Here is a 13,485-nt window from a genome sequence, read left to right as displayed (position 1 = left end):
TAGAGTGGGGATTGAGACCAGGGCAAATGACAGTCAATGTAGATAATTAATGATTGGTTCAGGAAGATGGGGGCTGATTCAGATGGAAATAAAACGCTAATACCTCCAGGATACTTCCTGTCCTCAACCACTTGTTGCTAAATTCACCTGCCTTCAGGGAATTTTTTCTCCCAGCAATGATTTGCAATAAGTACCTCCTGGGTGACTCCTTTCCTGTCTTTGATAACTCCACCTTTTGATCATGTAAGCAAGAAAAGAGGAGGAGGCATGACAAAAAGAAAACCCAAGATCAATAAAATGTCAGGACACCCCAGACCCTGGGTAACCGACTCTGGAGACCCTCCTCTCTGGAGGACTTCCTCTCTCTCTCTCTCTCTCTCTCTCTCTCTCTCTCTCTCTCTCTCTTTCTTCTATCTTATATAAAAGTTTTTGCACTTGCCTCAGCATTTCTTGAGTGTTCAATCTATCTGATCCTGCTTTTCAAGACTGGTTTCACCAGCTTTCTCTTTATAAATGTTTGGGTGTTTTTCTTAATACCCCATCAGCCCTCACCAGTTTCTAGGGTTCAACCATGCAGTTTGTGGCAAAATCCTATCAATTTTTTCCCAAGGGGTGTTTTGTGTTTTATAAATATTTTCTAATGAGGAAATATTCTTCTACATTGCATGGTAAATTTTTTATATTTTCTTCTTCATATTTAAGCTTTGATCTACTTGTTACATACTTTTCTGTATAATATGAGATAAGAATCTCCTTTTGTTTGTTTTCATAGGATTAGTCATTTCTCTCAGTACCAAATATTGATCAAGAAAAACAAAAAACTTGTATTTGTTTACACTTGGTTTCTATGATTTCCTTATTTCTTTGTGATTTCAATCTTTTGAACATCAAATTTTTATGTAAGTGAATTTCATTCTAGGCTCCATATTGAATTTCATACTAAGCAATTCATTCTTGCCTGTATTAGTATGGTGTGCTCTCTATAGAACTTTAGCATAGTTCTTAATATCTGGTAAGGTCAGTATTCCACTGTTTTTTTCTTTTTCTGTAGTGTCTTGGTAGTTCTTGTATTGTCACATGAATTTTAATGACAGTTTGTGAAATTCCACACAAACACACAAATGCCTGCTGTAATTTGGATCATAATTTCATTGGCTACATATCAATTGTGGGAGTTGTCATCTTCATAATAATACGTGAACATCACTTGTCCTTTTTTTTACCTTCTGCTACTGGGGTTTGAACCCAGGGATGCTTAACCACTGAGCAACATCCCCCAAATTTTCTATGCTTTATTTAGGGACAGAATCTTGCTGAGTCAATTAGAGCCCATCTATGTTGCTGAGGCTGGCTTTGAACTCATAATCTTCCTTCCTTAGGCTCCCAAGCCAGTAGGATTGCAGACAATGTGCTACCATGCCAAGCATGGTTTGTCATTTAACTGATTTCTAACTTTCTTAATATTTTCAATGACATTTTATAAGTATCTACAAGTTATTTTACAAATTTCTTAAACATCCAACAATTAAAAATAAAATCAGTTGTCAAAGATATTCACTTTTATACTATTGTAACAGAAAAAATTTAAAATTATAGATAAAGCATTAGAAAGCTAAACAATATCTGTAGTGAAAAATAATGCAAAAAGGAAGTGCATTTATATTAAGCAGGGGAAGTTAGAATTTAATTTTATTTTTAATTAGTTCTTTTTACATATACATGACAGAAGTGTATATTGACATATTATACATACATGAAAACTTATGTCCAATTCATTCTGCTTTAATCTTCCCATTTCCCCTGACTTCCCTTCATTCTCCTTTGTATAATCTGATGAAGTTGTATATTCCACTCTTCTTATTGTATGTTAGCATCTGCAAAATAGAGAATATTTGGCCTTTGTTGTTTTGAAATGGACTTACTTCACTTAGCATGAGTTTCCAGTTCCATGCATTTCCTGGCAAATATCATAATTTTATTTTCTTTATGACTGAGTAATATTCCATTGTGTACTGATACCACTTTTTCTTTATCCATTCATCCATTGAAGGGCACTTTGTTTGGAATGGAGCTGCCATAAAATTGATGTGCCTATGTCACTGTAGTATGCTGATGTTAGATCCTTTGTGTATAAACCAAGGAGTGGAATAACTGGTCAAATGGTGGTTCCATTCCAACTTTTCTGAAGAATCTCCATACTATTTTCCAGAGCGGTTGCAACAATTTGCTGTTCCACCAACAATGTATGAGTGTATCCTTTTTCCCACATCCTCACGAATATTTATTGTCACTTTTATTCTTGATAATTGCCATTCTGAATCATGTCAGATGGAATCTCAGTGTAGTTTTAATTTGCATTTCTCTATTTGCAAGAGATATTAACACTTTTTTCACATATTGGTTAACCAGTCACATTTCTTCTTCTGTGATTTACCAGTTCAGTTCCTTTGGCCATTTGTTGATAGGGTGATTTGTATTTTGGGTGTTAAGTTTTGTGTTCTTTTTATATACTGGAGATAATGTTCTGTCTGAGGTGCAGGTGATAAAGGTTTTCTCCCATTGTGTAGGTTCTCTTCACATTCTTGATTGTTTCCTTTGCTACGAAGAAGTTTTTAGTTTGATACTCTCTCACTTATTGATTCTTGATTTTACTTCTTGCACTTTAGGAGTTTTGTTGAGGGATTCATTCCTAAACTGACAAGATGAATGCTTGGGTCTACATTTTCTCTGGGTAGGCCTATGGTCTCTGGTCTAATGTGCAGGTCCTTCAACCATTTTGAGTTGAGTTTTGTGCAGGGTGAGAGAGAGGGTGTCAATCTCATTCTGCCCCATGTGGATTTGCAGTTTTCCCAGCACCACTGCTGGAGGAGGCTATCTTTTCTCCAATGTATGTTTATGGCACCTGTGTCTAGTATAAGATAAATGTATTTATGTTTGCTTATCTCTGTGTCTTCAACTCTGCTCTATTGATCTTCTTGTCCATTTTGGTGCCTACACCTTTTTGATTTATCTTAACTCTATAGTGCACTTTAATGTCTAGCACTGTGATGCCTCTTCTTTCGCTTTTCTGACTAAGGATTGCTTAGGTTTTTTATCTCTTATTTTTCCAAATGAATTTCATGACAGGTTTTTCTATTTCAATGAAAAACATCATTGGAATTTTAATAGGAATTACTTTTAATTGGCTTAGCACTTTTTGTAATATGGCCATTATCATAATAATAATTTGGTCTGTATAAGAACATGGGAGATCTTTCCAACTTCTAAGGTCTTCTTCAAATTCCTTTAGTGTTGTCTTTTTTTTTATTGTAGATGGCTTTCACCTCTTTTATCTCCCCAATCCCGGGACACTGGGGATTCCGAACTCCGACCCTTGTGCATGTGAGACAAGCACCCAACAAGATGAGCTACCTTGTCAGCACTCACCTCTTTTTTTAGACTGAGTTGTACTTTTTTAGTGCTATTGTTAATGGGATAGTTTTCCTAATTTCTCTTTCAGTTGATTTATAATCAGTGTCTAAGAATACAATTGATTTTGGGGTGTTAATTTTATACACTGCTGCTTTGAAAAATGAGTACTAGAAGTTTTCTGGTGGGGTATTTTTGGATCATCTACATATAGAATCATGTCCTCTGCAAACAGGGAAATTTGAACTCTTCTTTCCTGATGTGTATCCCTTTAATTTCTTCTTTTGCCTAATTGTTCTGGCTAAAGTTTCAAGGACTGTGTTCAATAAAAGTGGTAAAAGAGGACATCCTTGTCTTGTTCCAGTTTTATGGGGAATACTTTCAATTTTTCCATTTAGAATGATGTTGACTTTAGGTTTAACATATATACATTTTACAATGCTCAGGTATGTTCTTAATATCCCTATTTTTTCTAGTGTTTTGTACATGAATGGATGCTGAATTTGTCAAGTGTTGTTTTCCTGAATCTATTGAGATAGCCTTGTGATTCTTGTCTTTAAGTCTATTGATGTGATGAATTACATTGTTTGAGATTCATATGTGGAACCAACCTTGTACCCCTGAGATGAACCTCACTGGATCATGGTGCTCTAACTATTAATACCTTTTTTATGTTATTTGCCAGTATCTAATTAAGAGGTTTTGCATATATGATCATCAGAGATATTGGTCTGAAGTTTTCTTTCCTTGATGCGTCTTTGACTGGTTTTGACATTAGGGTGATACTACCTCCAGAGAATGAATTTAGAGCTTCATAGAATGAGTTCCCTCCTTTTCTATTTCATGGAATAATTGAGGAGAAATGGTATTAATTTTTCTTTGAAGGTCTGGTAGAACTTGGCTGAAAGTTCATCTGGTCCTGGGCTTTTGTTTCTTGGTAGTTTTTTGATGATACCTTCAATTTTATTGCTTTAAATAGATCTGTTTAAATTTTCTATATCCTCCTGATTCATTTTGGGTAGTTCATATGTCTCTAGTATTTTGTCAATGTCTTAAAGATTTTCAATTTTATTGGAGTAGAGATTTTCAAAGTAGTTTCTGATTTTTCTTTGTATTTCAGTGATGTCATGGTGATATTTCCTTTCTCATTTTGAATTTTATTAATTTGAGATTTCTCTCTCTTTCTCTTTGTTAGCCTGGTTAAGGGTTTGTTAATTTTATTTATTTGTTCAAAGAACCAACTCTTTGTTTTCTCAATTGTTTTGAATTAATTTTTTTGCCTCAATGTTATTAATTTCAGCTCTGATTTGAAAGATTTCTTGTCTTCTACTGCTTTTGAGGTTGATTTGTCATTCTTTTTATAGGGCTTTGAGATGTAATCTTAGGTTATGTAATTGGTGACTTTCTATTCTTTTAGTGAATGAGCTCAATGCAATGAACTTTCCTCTTACAACCACCTTCATAGTGTCCCAAAGATTTCAATAAGTTCTGTCACTATTCTCATTTACCTCTAAATATTTATTTTATTTCAACCCTGATTTCTTCAGCTATCCTTTTATCATGCAATAACTTTATTCATTCTCCAGGTGTTAGACTAGGTTCTATTTTTTATTTTATCAATGATTTTGAGATTCACTTCATTATGATCTAATATAGTGATTGCTATTTTTTTGGTATTTTCTTAGAATTGCTTGTGGTCTAAGAAGGTATATTTTAGCAAAGGCTTCATGTGCTGTTCAGAAGAAACTGTATTCAGTCTTTGATGGATGAAATATTCCATATATGTCTGTTAAGTTTAAATTATTACTTGCATTTTTAGTTCTGTTTCTTCTTTATTTAGTTTTTGTTTCAAAGATCTATTGATTAGTGAGAGAGGTGTATTAAAGTCAGCTAATTTTATAGTGTTGTGGCCTATTTGATTCTTGAAATTTTGAAGAGTTCACTTGCTATATGCATATACTCCACTGTTTGTGGCATAAATATTTAAGATTTTTATGTCTTGATGGTGTATAGTACCCTTCAGCAGTATGAAATGTTCTCCTTTGTCGCTTCTGCTTAAATTTTACTTGAAGTGCACTTTATCTGATATGAAGATAAAAGACATGCTTAATTTATGAGATTCATGTGAATGATTAGTTTTTTACCGATCTTTTACCTTCAATCTGTGGGAGTTCCTTCCTATGAGGTGAGTCTCTTTAATACAGCACATTGTTGAGTAATTTTTTCATCAAATTTTTTAGTCTATGTCTTTCAATTGATGAAATTAAGCCACTTACATTCAGTTTTCTTATTGAGAAATGGTTTTTATTCCCTGTCATTTTGGTTTGTTTCTGGTTTTTAATTTGAAATAACTTCTACTTTGACTGATTATTCCTTTAGCATAGTTCCTTCTGTTTCTGGTTTTCTCTTTTATTTTTCATTTCTTCTTCATGAAATAGTTTGTAACAATGTTCTCTAGTGTAGACTTATAGTTCTGAATTATTTAAACTTTTAGTTATTATGGAAGGATTTTTATTCACTATAAAATCTGAAGCTTAATTTTTGCAGGATATAGGTTTTTTGGTTGGCATTCATTTTCTTGGAGAACTTTGTATATATTAATGCATAACCTAACTTTATTGGTCTTAGTAAAGAAATACACTGTGCTCTTGATTGCTTTCCCTCTAAGAATAATATGACATTTTTCTCTGGCAGCCTTTAAAATTCTGTCCTTATTTTGTCTTTCATGCATTTTCATAATAACATGCTTTGGTGTGGGTCTGTGGTAATTTTGTATATTTGAGGTCCTGAATTTCTCATTTTTCCATTTCATTGTTAAAATTCAAGACATTTTCAGATATTATTTTATTCAAAAGATTATGCATTTTTGGTTTGTAATTCTGAAACTTTGTTTATCCCAATAAATCTTAAGTTGGTTTTTTCATACTGTCCCATATTTATTTATTTTTATTTATCTTTTAATTTTTTTACAGACTGCATTTTGTTTCATTGTACACAAATGGGGTGCATCTTTTCGTTTCTATGGTTGTACACATGTAGATTCATACCATTTGTGTAATCATACATGTATGTAGGGTAATGATGTCTGTCTCATTCCACCATTTTTCATACCCACCTCCCTCTCATTTCCTTCCATGTAATCTAAAGTTCCCCCATTCTTCTCTCACTCCCCAACCCCACCCTCATTATATATCATTCTCCACTTATCAGGGAAAACATTCGGCCTTTGGTATTTGGGACTTGGCTTATTTCACTTAGCATGATATTTTCCAATTCCATCCATTCATTTGCAAATGACATACTATGATTCTTCTTCATGGCTGAATAGTATTCCATTGTGTATATATATCAGAGTTTCTTTATCCATTCATCTTTTGAAGGGCATCTATGTTGGTTCCACAATTTAGCTATTGTGAACTGAGCTGCTATAAACAATGATGTGACTGTGTTACTGTAGTTTGCTGATTTTAAGTTCTTTGGGTATATACCGAGGAGTGGGATAACTGGGTCAAAAGGTGGGTCCATTCCAAGTTTTCCAAGTTTTCTTAGGATTCTCCACACTGCTTTCCAGAGTGGCTGCACCAATTTGCAACTCCAACAGCAATGTAAAAGTGTGCCTTATTCCCCACATCCACAACAACATCTATTATTGTTTGTGTTCTTTATAATAGCCATTCTAATTGGAGTAAGATGAAATCTTAGAGTTGTTTTAATTTGCATTTCTCTAATTACTAGAAATGTTGAACACTTTTTCATATATTTATTAATTGCCCATGTGTCTTATTCTGTAAAGTGTCTCTCCAGTTCCTTGGCCCATTTATTGATTGGGTTCTTTGTATTTTTGTTGTAAAGTTCTGTAAGTTCTTTATAAATTTTGGAGATAAGTGCTCTACCTGAAGAGCATGCAGAAAAGATTTTCTCCCCCTCTATAGGCTCTCTCTTCATATTCTTGATTGTATCCTTTGCTGAGAAAATCTTTTTAGTTTGAATTCATCCCATTTATGGATTCTTACTTTGATTTCTTGTGCTTTGGGAGTCTTGTTGAGGAAGTCTGATCCGAAGCCAACATGATGAAGATTCAGGCCTACTTTGTCTTCTATTAGGTGCAGGGTCTCTGGTCTAATTTCTATGTCTTTGATCCATTTTGAGTTGAGTTTTGTGCAGGGTGAGAGATAGGGGTTTAATTTCATTTTACTGCATATAGATTTCTAGTTTTGCCATCACCATTTGTTGAACAGGCTATCTTTTCTTCATTGTATGTTTTTGGCTCCTTTGTCTAGTATGAGTTGACTGTATTTATAGTCTCAGTGTCTTCTATTCTGTACCATTGATCTACCCCTCTATTATGGTGCCAATATCCTGTCGTTTTGGTTACTATTGCTCTGTAGTATAATTTAATGTCTGGTATTGTGATATTTCCTGTTTCACTTTTTCTACTCAGGATTGTTTTGGCTATTCATGGTCTCTTGTTCTTCCAGATGAAGTTCATGATTGCTTTCTCTATTTCTATGAGGAAAGTCTATGGGATTTTAGTTGGAATTTCAGTGAATATAGCACCGTTGGTAGAATGGCCATTTTGAGAATGTTAATTCTGTCTATCCAAGAACATGGGAGATTTTTTTATCTTCGAAGGTTTTCTTCAATTTCTTTCTTTAATATTCTGTAGTTTTTATTGCAGAGGTCTTTCACCTCTTTTGCTAGATTAATTCCCAAGTATTTTATTTTTCTTAGGCTACTGTGAATGGAGTGGTTTTCCTAATTTCTCTTTCAGAGGATTCATCACTTATGAATATAATGCATTAGATTTACATGAATTGATTTTATATCCTGCTACTTTGTTGAATTCATTTATTAGTTCTAGAAGTTTTCTAGTGGAGTTTTTTGGATCTTCTAAATATAGGATCATGTCATCAGCAAATAGTGACAGTTTTAGTTCTTCTTTTCCTATTTGTATCCCTTTAATTTCTTTGGTCTGTCTAATTTCTCTGGCAAGTGTTTCAAGGATGATGTTATAGAAGTAGTGAAAGAAGCTATCCCTGTCTTGTTCCAGTTTTTAGAGGGAATGCTTTCAGTTTTTCTCCATTAAGAATGATGTTGGCTGTGGCTTAGCATGTATAGCCTTCACAATGTTGAGGTATGTTCCTACTATTCCTATTTTGTCTAGTGTTTTAAGCATGAGGGGGTACTGTATTTTATCAAACACTTTCTCAGTATCTATTGAAATAATCTTGTGATTCTTAACTTTAAGTCTATTGATGTGATGAATTACATTTATTGATTTCCAGATGTTGAACCAACCTTGCATCCCTGGGATAAACCCCACTTGATCATGGTGCACTATCATTTTAATATATTTTTGTATGTGATTTGCCAGTGTTTTGTTAAGGTGATTTGCCAGTATTGTCCCATATATCTTGTAACTTTTTTCATGGTCTCTTCACATCTTTCTCCATGGTTAACTTTATGTTACAGAGTTTATAATTTGTCTTCATTGCCTGAAACTCTGTCTTCCAATTGTTCTAATCTACTGGTGTTGCCTTCAATTTATTGATTTGGTTTGTTAATTTTTTCATTTTGAGTATTTCTGCTTTTTTTTTTTTTTCAGATTAACTACCTCTTTGTTGAAGTGATCTTTTGCTTCCTGAATTTTCTCCCTTACATTGTCATTTATGTCAAAGATCAATTTAACTATGAACATTCTAAACTCCTCTATCATTTCTTCCACTGTGGTGTCAATGGATTCTGTTATTAAATTATATTGGTTTGTGGGAGGTGATTTGTTCTCTTGCTTTTTCACGCTGTTTCTGTTTCCCACTTGACAGTATGGCTTTGAGGCATTAGAGATTCTACCCTGTGGACTTATGGGGACTCAGATGTTTCCCAGTACCTCATAGATTAGGGGGAGACAGATATTAACAAGAATGAAGGCAAAAATTTTGCAGTATAAAAACAAATAGTTCCTGCATTGGCATCTACTGTGCTAATTACAGAATAAACAGAGACAATATGATCAATTATTGCCCATGGTCAAAACAGTAAGTTAACAAATGGATTTATAAATTTAAGTTGTGAACAGAGGTAAAAGAGAAGTAGTGTAGGATGTGATGTTCATGTGGAAAGAGGAGAGAAAATAGACCTGTAAAATAGAGAATGAGTGAAAGAGAGATCAATAAATGTTGGTTCTTAGCAGAGGAAAAGAGACAGAGAATCAAGGTAAACTGATAAGTGAGAGAAAAATATAGAGAGTAAAAGTGTAAAATAATTAAAAAATATAAAAACAAAATAATTCAAAACAAAACTGAAATGTACTAATCAAATATGCTAGTCCTCAAAATATTAATCCATGAAAAAAAAGACTTCGAAAATACTAGAATTAGGAAAAAAAACGATGAAAATATATACGTATTCATGAACCAGTCAGGTCACAAACACAAACAAGAAGAAATAAAAAGAGTAAAAATGTATAATCAAATTATCTGAAAACAGGAAGATCTTATAAAAAGTTAAAGAACTGTTTCCACTGAAGTTCAAAAGATTCTCAGTTTCACTTCTCAGCAGTGTTAGGTGGGATGGTCTGGAGTGTGATGCCTGCTCCACCCTCAGGGTGAGGCCACAGAAATGTAAGAGGAAATCCTGCAGGTAGAACTCATGAGGTTGGTATTTAGGCTTAGGTATTCCCAAGGTTGTTCATAGAATGGTCATTGGTCTGAAGATTTTAAATCAGCATAGCTCCATGTCCCAGCAGTTGCCAGTCCTTACTGGAAGACTGATCCCCAAGGATCTCCCCTGGTTCCATTTTTGCTGTGGAGTATTCAATTCTTAGTTCACTCCACTTTGCTTACAGAGCAACAGCTCTAGCTATTGCTGATCCTCATGGCAGTGGCTGTGCCACCAGAGATTTCTTTCTTATTTTATTGTATCAAATGTCTGTAGTCTCCAATCTGTTATTGTTGCATTTGGTTTTTAATTAATTAATTATTTATTTATTTGATACATAGCATTGAACACAGGGGTACTTAAAGTACTGAGTTCCATCCCCAGCCTTTTTGTATATATTTTATTTTGAGACAGTGTCTTGCTAAGTTGCTTAGGACCTCGCTAATTTTCTGAGACTGGTTTGATCTCATAATCCTCCACAATCTGCTCTGAATGTCCAGTATTATATTTCAGCAAAGTCCCCACTTTTTTTTTAACTCACCTTGCTGAGAAGTTGCCTATCTGCATTCTTGGTTTCATGCCATGGAACAGCCAGGAAAATGTCTTTCTCTATCCTACCATATTGAAAAAAACTCAGAAATTTTATTTTAAATGTCATCAAAAATATAACTTACCCAGTATATCTATCTGGATTCTATACAAAGTAGTGTCTAAATATTAAGGTTACTTTTGGGGGGGGTAGTGAAGTACTGGGTATTGAAATCAGGGTCACTCAATCACTGAGCCACATCCCCAGCCCTATTTTGTATTTTATTTAGAGACAAAGTCGCACTGAGTTGCTTAGTGCCTCATTTTGACTGAGGCTGGCTTTGAACTCATGATCCAACTTTCTCAAGCTCCCAAGATGCTGGGAGTTCAGGTGTGCACCACCATGCCCAGGTATAATTATTTTTTTCTATTTCTTTTTCTTTCTTTCTTTTTCTTTTTGTGTGTGTGTGTTTCACATAGAATTCCTAGGTCTGGCCCACTCAAAATTATGTATCCTTATTTATTTTCAATTTTATATTAGTGTATTATTATGTAAATAATCATGCAATTTGTTCTTACACATTTGTACATGCACACAACATAACAATATAATTTGAACAATGTCATTTACCAATATTTCTCCTTTACTTTTTCTCCTCCCTCCCATTGCCACTTTCCTCTACTCTACAGATGTCCCTTCAAGTCAGACTATACCCCAACACATTCTTTTTCTTTTTCCTTTCTAACTTCCACATATAAGACAAAATATACAACCCTTGACTTTCTGAGTTTGGTTTATTTTGCTTAATACAATGTCTTCAAATTCCATCCACTTTCCTGAAATGACACGATATCATTTTTATTTATGACTGAATAATGTATGATTGTGTATATATGTCACATTTTCTTTATCCATTCATCCACTGACACACATCAAGTTTTGTTATGTAATTTGGTTATTATAAATTCTGCTTCTAAAGAAATGGGTTTACATGTATCATTCTAGTATGAAGACTTTAAATTTTTAGGGAAAGTATCTAAAAATTAAGACTGGTATGACTGTGTCATATGGTATTTCCATTCCTGACCTTTTGAGGAAACTTCATACTGAGTTCCATAGTGGTAGTACTAATTTACAATCCTAAAAGGAGTGTGAAAATGTTCCTTTGCTTCCACATCCTCTCCAGCTTTGATCGCTGTATGTATTCTTGATGACTGCCATCTGATTGGAGTGAGATGAGATCTCAGTGCATTTTGACATGCATTTTTTAATTGCTAATTATGCTAAATGTTTCTTCATACATTTGCTAGGAATTTTTAATTTTGGGGGGTCAGGTACCAGGGATTGAACTCAGGTGCACTCAAACACTGAGCCATATCCCCAGCCCTATTTTGTATCTTATTTAGAGACAGGGTCTCATTGAGGTGCTTAGCACCTCACTTTTGCTGAGGCCAGCTTTCAATTCATCCCCCAGCCTCAGCCTCCTGAGCCCAGGTATTGCAGGTGTGCACCACTATGCCAGGAGATTTATAATTTTTCTAATGAGAGGTATCTATGTATCTATTTAGTTCATTTGCCTATGATTTATCTGGGTTATTTTTTTTTTTTTTTTTTGGTGTCAAGTTTATGTTCTTTATATTTTCTGGATATTAAGTCTCTGTCAGAAAAGTCACTTGAAAAAATTTTCTCCCATTTTGTAGACTCCCTCTTCACATTCTTAATTGTTTCCTTTGATGTGCAGAAATTTTAATTTTTTAAAAATATTTTTCATTGTAGATGAACACAATACCTTTATTTTATTTATTTATTTTTATGTGGTACTGAGGATCAAATCCAGTGCCACACACATGCTAGGCAAGAGCTCTTCCACTGCATCACAACCACAGCCCTGAAACTTTTTAATTTCATTAACTCTTGGCATTATTTCCTGGGCCTTCAGGGTCCAAGTGAGAAAGTCATTGCCTGCACCTAAAAGTTGGAGAATGGAACCTATATTTTCTTCCTGGAGTTGCATAGATTCTGGTCTAAATCCTAGGCCTTTGATCCACTTTGGTTTGATTTTTTTCCAAGTGAGTGATAAGAGTCTACTTTCATTCTTCTACATAGGGATAATCAGTTGTCCTAGCACCATTTGTTTAAAAGGCTATCTTTTCTTCAATGAATCTTTATGGCACCTTTGTCAAGAGATGAGATGGCTGTATCTATGTGTGTTTTTATCTCTGTCTTCTGTTCTGTACCATTTGTCTATGTGTCAGATTTTCTAACAGTAATATACAGCTTTTGTTATTATGGGTCTGTGGTGTAATTTGAAGTCAGGTATTATGATGTGTGGAGCATTACTGTTTTGGTTTAGAATTTCTCTGTATATTCTGGGTCTTTTATTCTTCCAAATGAATTTCACTCCTTTTTTTCCCTATTGCTGTGAAGAATGGTATTGGTTTTTTGATGGAATTTTCATATAATCTGTGTATAGCTTTGGGTAGTATGTCCATGTTAACACTATTAATCCTACCTACCCTGAAAATGGAAGGTCTTTCGATCTTCTTGCATGTTCTTCTGTTTCTTTCTTTAATATTTTGTGGTTTTTAATGTAGATTTACTCATAGGCTTTTAAAATATTTTTCTATTTTTTACTTTTTTGAGAATATTGTGACTGGGACAGTTTTCCTAATTTCTTTCTCAGCAGATTCATTTTTGGTGATTAGGAAAACTATTGGGTTTTATATGCTATACCATAGTCCTTTGCTGAATTTATTAGCTCTAGCAGTCTTCAGGTAGAACTTTTTGAATTGTATAAGATTCATATCATCCACAAACAGTGAATTTTTTCTTTCCTATTTTTATTCCTTTTCCTTTTCTTGCCTAATTGCTGTAGTTAGAGCCAAACACAC

The sequence above is a fragment of the Sciurus carolinensis genome, chromosome 11 (assembly GCF_902686445.1).
Source record: "Sciurus carolinensis chromosome 11, mSciCar1.2, whole genome shotgun sequence".
In the NCBI taxonomy this organism is placed as follows: domain Eukaryota; kingdom Metazoa; phylum Chordata; class Mammalia; order Rodentia; family Sciuridae; genus Sciurus; species Sciurus carolinensis.
The sequence above is the reverse complement of the archived record's forward strand: the minus strand, read 5'-3'. Positions refer to the sequence as shown.